This window comes from Acinonyx jubatus, chromosome E4 (assembly GCF_027475565.1).
Source record: "Acinonyx jubatus isolate Ajub_Pintada_27869175 chromosome E4, VMU_Ajub_asm_v1.0, whole genome shotgun sequence".
NCBI lineage: Eukaryota > Metazoa > Chordata > Mammalia > Carnivora > Felidae > Acinonyx > Acinonyx jubatus.
The window spans coordinates 46,883,500-46,890,704 of record NC_069395.1 but is presented as its reverse complement, the minus strand read 5'-3'; the positions used below and the strand labels follow the sequence as shown (position 1 = coordinate 46,890,704).

Genomic DNA, 7,205 nt, shown 5'->3' with positions numbered 1-7,205 from the left:
GCAGGGGCAGAGTGGAAGGAGGATACTAAGTGAGCGGTGGCTCCTGATGCACAGAGATGGCTACTAACACATGTGCACACAGCCCCTCTTCCCTATCCCACCTTCTTCCTGCTGATCTCACCTAACCGCATGGTGCTGCGGAAAGAGCCTTGGATTAAGAGTGGGGAGACCTGACATATAGTTTTAACTCTGCCTCACTTTATTTGTATGATCCAGATCAGATTACTTCCTACTTCATTCTCAGAGCACCTGTGCATTCTTTTAACTTGTTTGAACAAAAACAAAAATAAAAAAGCCTATAGAAAATGAGGTAGAGGATGCAGTAATAAGAGAAGGGTCCTTCCAAAATAGCAAATATCAGAGTTGAATAGAACACTGTGCTCATACCCATTACCTGAATTGCAATGTTGGCTTCTGAGACTAACCTTGCAAAATTTCCTACTGCCCGACACTATCAAGAGTTCCAGTTGTAAATCTAAACGTCATCATTGAAAATGAGTTATGATTTCCTGCTCAAACTCCCACAGAAGCTCTGGGCTGATAAGCAATCCCCTGAAAGGGACTATTCCTCTTCCCAAGGGATTTAGAGCCTAACAAAGATGAATAAGATAAGTAAATATTTACTGCTGTTTTAGCAACCAGAAAGCAAACAGCCTAGTGAGTGGGCAGACTTAGCATGAGCATGGTGATAGTAATGTGAATATGAAGGTTTTTGAAATATATGACTTATAGGATTTTGTTTGCTTCTTTTACTCTAAGAATCCTAATTTTTTACTCAGGCGTTTGTTATCTATTTATGATTATGCAATTTCTTTACTAAATAATGGCAACCTTTGCTACTCTATTAGAAGTTTATAAGGAAAAAAGTGTAGAAAAACACAAAAACATAGACACACATCTGACCTAAGCACACACTCGTAAATAACGAAAGCTCTGAAGTGCATCATAAAAAGGCCTTATGATCAGAAAAGGAAAGAATGAATAGGGTTGGAACAGAAGCTAAGAGAATTATTGGCTGCAGTGCTAGAAAGGACTGAGCAAAGAGAGGGATGCATCTGACCAGGCTTTGTTAAGGAGGTAGACATTAGTTTGGGATATTATTTTATTCCTAACATTTTTAAAAATTATTAAATTTTTTTGATGTTTATTTATATTTTGAGACAGAGAGAGAGACAGAGTGAAAGTTGGGGGAGGGCAGAGAGAGAGAGGGAGACACAGAATCTGAAGCAGGTTCCAGGCTCTGAGCTGTCAGCACAGAGCCTGATGTGGGGATTGAACTCACAAACCGTGAGATCATGACCTGAGCCAGAGCTGAATGCTTCACTGACTGAGCCACCCAGGCACCCCTATTCTTACATTTTTTAAATGTTTATTTCTTCTTGAGAGAGAGAGAGAGAGAAAGAGAAAGAGAGAGAGAAGTGGGGGAGGGACAGAGTGGGGGACAGAGGATCTGAAGCAGACTCTACGCTGACAGCAGAGAGCCTGATGGGGGACAAAAATCTGGAAGCTTCACAAATCTGCATGTCACCCTTGTGTAGCAGCCAGGCTAATCTTCGTATCATTTCAGTTTTTAGTATATGTGCTGCCAAGGCAAGCGCCTTCCACTTTTATAGGAAAGTCCAGGAAACTTCTTATATGTAAATGATTATAGTTGATTTTATATTTGGTTTTGATAAGATACTAATTGTAACAAACAGGTTTTTTCTTTTTATGAGATGTAGGAGGCTAAAAGTCTTTCCCCTCATTAACTTCTCAGGTTATCTAAAATTCCAAGCTCCAGACATAGGTACCCATGTCTCTGTTTGATATCTCCACCGATGTCTTAAAGATGCTTCAGACTCAATATGACCCACATTAAAACCATAACCTTTGTCTCATACCTGGTCCTCTCCTGGTGTCAACTCTTTCAGTGAATAGCATGTACACATCATTGTCACCCTTGACATCTTATCCGATTATAAGGAAAGAGGCCCATCACTAGGTCCATTGATAACACTTTTAAAATATCTTTAAATCTATACACATCTCTCTCTCTCTCTTTCTCCTCATTGTCACCACTCCTAATTCAAATACCAAGGTCTTTTACACTAATCTCTTGATCTAATTTTCCTGTACAACCCTTGCTCCCTGCCCCTAATTCTCACACACAGGAGATGATGTGAGCCAAGTAAAATATAAGTCTCATCATGTTCTCTTTCTTCTTAAGAGTCTTTAAAGCTTACACAGTGCTCTTAAGATAAAGAAGAGAATCCTTAACATGTCTTATGAAGCTCTGACTGATATAACCTCAGATCACCTCAGCCCCAGCCCCCTTGCCTGCTTTCTTCCTCACTCTTTATTCAAGCTTCCTGGCTTCTTTCCAATTCTGAATATACCTTGATCCTCACCATAGGGCCTTTCCACTCACTGTTGCCTCTGCCCGGAACACCTGTCACACACCCTCTCACTTAATAACTTTTCCTTGTCTTCCAAATTATCCAAATACCTCTTCCTCAGGAAATCCTACTCTGACTTGACAAATTGGATCAGATCGGTACATCTTTCATGGCACTTATCACTATTTGTAATTTGTAAACTTAGATGATCGCTGTCTACCTCCCACACAATGAGCTTCATGAGGGACCATGTCTGTTTTCACTGGTCCCTTTCTTGAGCACTCAGCCCAGTGATTAGCAAGTACTGAGTTTTCAATGTATTGAGGAATGAATGAATGTATGAATGACTGGATGGCTGGATGGATGGATGATGGAAAGATCACCATCTTCAGATGTCAAATAACTAAAGTCATTAAGCCAATTTGTTGTAGAGTTTTATCATTTTCCAGGAAAAGAGATCCCAAGAGAATGGCATTTGATGCAATGGTATAGAGAATAGGAAGGGAATAACACAGAGCATATTTATAGTTACCTTTGCTATTCAGAATCTGTTCCCCTTTCCTAAGAGAGCATCCTCTTTTTAGGGGACTGTATTTTTCCTCCATGGTGTGGTTTTGTGGGAGTGTATATTTTTCAATAAATAACAAAAAATCAAATAACCCAATTTAAAAGTGGACAAAGGATTTGAATACGCATTTCTCCAGAGAAGATATACAAATGGACAATAAGTTCATGTAAAGATGCTCAAAATCAGTAGTCCTTAGAGAAATGCAAATCAAAATGACAGTGACATGCCACTTTGCACACAATAGGATGACTCTAATCAAAATGACAGACAATAACAAGGGTTGACAAGGATGTGGAGAAACCCATACTTCTCATACACTGCAGGTGGAAATGTAAAATGATGCAGTGCTTTGGAGAACAGTTTGGCAGTGCCTCAAGTCTTTAGCTGTAATTAACATATTACTTAGCAATTTCACTTCCTAGGTATCCATCCAAGAGAATTAAAAACATATGTGAACATATGTTCACAAGAAGACTGATACACAGATACTCGTAGCAGTATTATTCATTACAACCAAAGTGGAAACAACCCAAATGACCATCAACTGATAAATGGATAAACAAAATGTAGTCTATCAATGTAATGGAATATTATTTGGCAATAAACAGGAATGCAGTGCTGATACATACTACAAACATGGGTCAGTCCATAGTAAAAGTACTATGTTAAGGGAATGAAGCCAACCACAAAAGACCACGCATTGTTTGGTTCCATTTATATGAAATGTCTAGAATAGGCAAAACCACAGAGACCAAAATTAGAATAGTGGTTCTAACGGCTGGGGTGAGGAGAAAAATGGAGAGTGATTACTAATGGATATGGGGTTTCTTAAGGGGTGTTCAAAATGTTCTAAAATAGATTCTAATAATGGTTGCACATCTCTGGGAATGTATTAAAAACTACCAATGTGTATACTTTAATTTAAAGGAGTGAATTTTATGGTTGTGAATTATATCTCAATTTACTGTTAAAAAATAAATATGATGTATCAATAAGTCTAAATCTTGTAATAGGTACAAAATGTAAGGGTGGCACAGACTGAGGACAGGATTGGAACAAAGAAGACTGCATTGGCGAGACGATGGTAAATCCGTGAATTACTTGTCTTTCACCCAACCTTACCTGTCAGCACACTGGGAGTCAGTTCCATCAGGCTTTGACTGCCCAAATACATAAACTTTAAAGAATAACAGTTGCATGTAGTTTTGAATGGAAAATATGTTCCAGAATGGTCAAGCATATAAATCCAAGAGATTAAGCTTCAGGCAAATCCAATCTACACAGGCAGATCGCTAATAGAGGTCATGATTGCAGTTTGGCTACACCTGAGTTTATTCAATGACGCATTTTTCTTTTCTCTTCAGACTCATAAGCACAAGAGCTGCCAGGAGACAAGAACCCCCTCAAACATATTCTCGCAGGATGTTGAATGAGTAGATATTAGAACCCACTTCACTTATCTGGTTGCTCACTGTGTAACCAAAACAATTCAGGTCTCCAAATGTTTGCTCACATACCAAAAACCTAAACAATATTAAGCAGCACACTAAAGACAGGAAGTGCCTTTTGGAAATTGTTGTCAGAACTTTGTTACCACATTCAAACTTCCCCATTAAGAAAAAAAAAATGTCTCTCTTAACAATGCATGTACTCAGAAATGATAAAAAGAAATTTACAAATTCTTTATTTTCTCTTATGGACTATATCTGTGTTAAATGGAAAAATGTTTTAGACTGTACATCCCAGAGTTCCTATATATCATTAGCCTAGGGCATAGTTTTTACTACTGGTTACTTATTAGTACTATTTCGTCAATCTCATACAATGAGTAAATAATAACTTGCAAACACAATAGGATACAAAGTAGAATTTTTACTGTAACCTAGGAAACTAAAAGCTTGTCAATCATTTCTCCTTGTGTACCACTGAATCATAGAGAAAAGGACAGGAATGGATTGTGACAAAACCCTGCACCACAAATTACGCATAAGTTTTATGACCTTAAGATTTCTGGCAGAAAAAAATGTCACGTCAAAGACCACCATGACCAGAAAAGAATAGTAGTCTGCAGACCCGGAAGAAATGTATCTTAGCAGACTGTGTGGGCAATCCCTGGATAATATTAGGAAATCATAGTTTGTAATGTAATAGAAGTGTACTGAGTCAGATTCAAGGTTAACCTATAATGGTAGACTATTAGAATCAGAAAGCAACATGCACTGAGGAGGAGAACCCCACATTTCCACTGACTAAGGGAGACCATATCTCCACTGGAGGTCGGCCTCCAGCCCAGATACGGGTATCAGTCATTTTCTGCTCTACACAGATCTGCTGAATGAGGAAAGAGGAAAACAAGATCCTGAAGGTTTGGGGTAGAGAGGAGCAGGAAGAGGCCCTTATGGCAGACCGCCTGATTGGTAGAGTATCCACAGAAAATTAAATATCTTGTATGGTGAACTTTAATTTCCCTTTAGTATTTGCTTTGTGCCATTTAAAAGAATTTTGTTGAGGTCTATTTCACTGCAGTGAAGTAGACACACCTTAAGGGTCCAGTATCATCAGTTTTGACAAATGGATAAAGTCACGTAATCTATACCCTATTAAAACACAGAACATTTATGGCCCCAGAAGATTCCCTTATGCTTCTTTCTAGTTAGTCTCTTCCCACTCAGAAATAGCTTTGTTCTGATTTCCATCATAAAATAGTTTTCTTTGTTTTATGACTTCATATAAATATTTATTTCTTTACATCAGGCTCCTTTCACTCTGTATGACGCTGTTGTTTGCATCTATAATTTATTCCATTTCATAGCTGAATGTTATTCCATCGTATATTTGTTTATTCTTTCTTCCATTAATGGAAACCTAGGCTGTTTCCAGGTTCAGTTTATGATAAATGAAGCTGCCTGTGAATGTTCTTATAAAAGTCATTTTTGATATATATATTTCTCTTGAATAAAAACCTAAAATGGACTTGCTGGGTCATAGGGTATAAATACATTTAAATCTTTCAAATATTACGAGTTTTCCAAAATAGAGGTAGTATTTTACACACCGACCAACAATGTATGAAGTTCTTTTTGCTTTACACCTTTATCAACATTTCATGATGTTTTCATTTCACCCTTTCTAATGGCTATGTAATGATTTCACATGGTGGTTTTAGTTTGCTTTTTTTCCTAATGGTTAAGAACATTGAGCACAGTCTCATGTACCTATTGGCCATTCATATACCTCTTCTGTGAAGTATATGTTCAAGTCTTTCCTCTATTTTTATATTGGGCTGGTTATCTCTTCATTAAAATGTAGGGATTCTTTATATATTCTGAATACCACTCTATTTCTCAAATTTATGTGTTGCAAGTGTTTTTCTCTGCCTATGGCTATGTATTCATTTTCTTAGTAATGTCTCCTGATGAGCAGTTTTAAATATTAGCACTCAATTTATCATTTTTTAAGTTGACTTTTATTTCTGTGTCATTTATAAGAAATAATTTGCCCAAATCAATCAGTGTGATACATCACATTAATAAAAGAAAGGATAAAGGGCACCTGGGTGGCTTAGTCGGTTGAGCAACTGACTTCGGTTCAGGTCATGATCTCATGGCTCATGAGTTCAAGCCCCGCATCAGTCTCTGTGTTGACAGCTCAGACCCTGGAGCCTGCTTTGGATTCTGTGTCTCCCTCTCTCTCGGCCCCTAACCCACTCGCATTCTGTCTCTGTGTCTCTCAAAAATAAATAAACGTTAAAAAATTTTTAAAAATAAATAAATAAAAGAAAGGATAAGAACCATATGATCCTGTCAATAGATGCAGAAAAAGCATTTGACAAACTACATCCTTTCTTAATAAAAAACCCTCAAGAAAGTCAGGATAGAAGGAACATACTTAAACATCATAAAAGCCATATATGAAAAGCTCACAGCTAATATCACCCTCAATGGGGAGAAACTGAGAGCTTTCCCCGTGAGATCAGGAACACGACAGGAATGTCCACTCTCACCACTGATGTTTAACATAGTGTTGGAGTCCTAACATCAGCAATCAGACAACAGAATGAAATAAAAGGCATCAAAATTGGCAAAGAAGCCAAACTTTCACTTTTCGCAGATGACATGATACTTTACGTGGAAAACACGAAAGACTCTACCAAAAGACTCCAAGAACTGATACATGAATTCAGCAAAGTCGTAGGGTACAAAATCAATGTACAGAAATCAGTTGCATTTTTATATACCAATAATGAAACAACAGAAAGAGAA

General features: G+C 37.6%; 1 non-coding gene across 1 annotated transcript; it reads right to left on the bottom strand.

The window, feature by feature from the left end:
- Window positions 1-1,494: 1,494 nt before the first annotated feature.
- LOC113604025 (U6 spliceosomal RNA) lies at window positions 1,495-1,598 on the bottom strand. The gene has a single exon (XR_003425837.1). It is a non-coding gene; the product is annotated as a U6 spliceosomal RNA (small nuclear RNA).
- Between the last annotated feature and the right edge of the window lie 5,607 nt (window positions 1,599-7,205).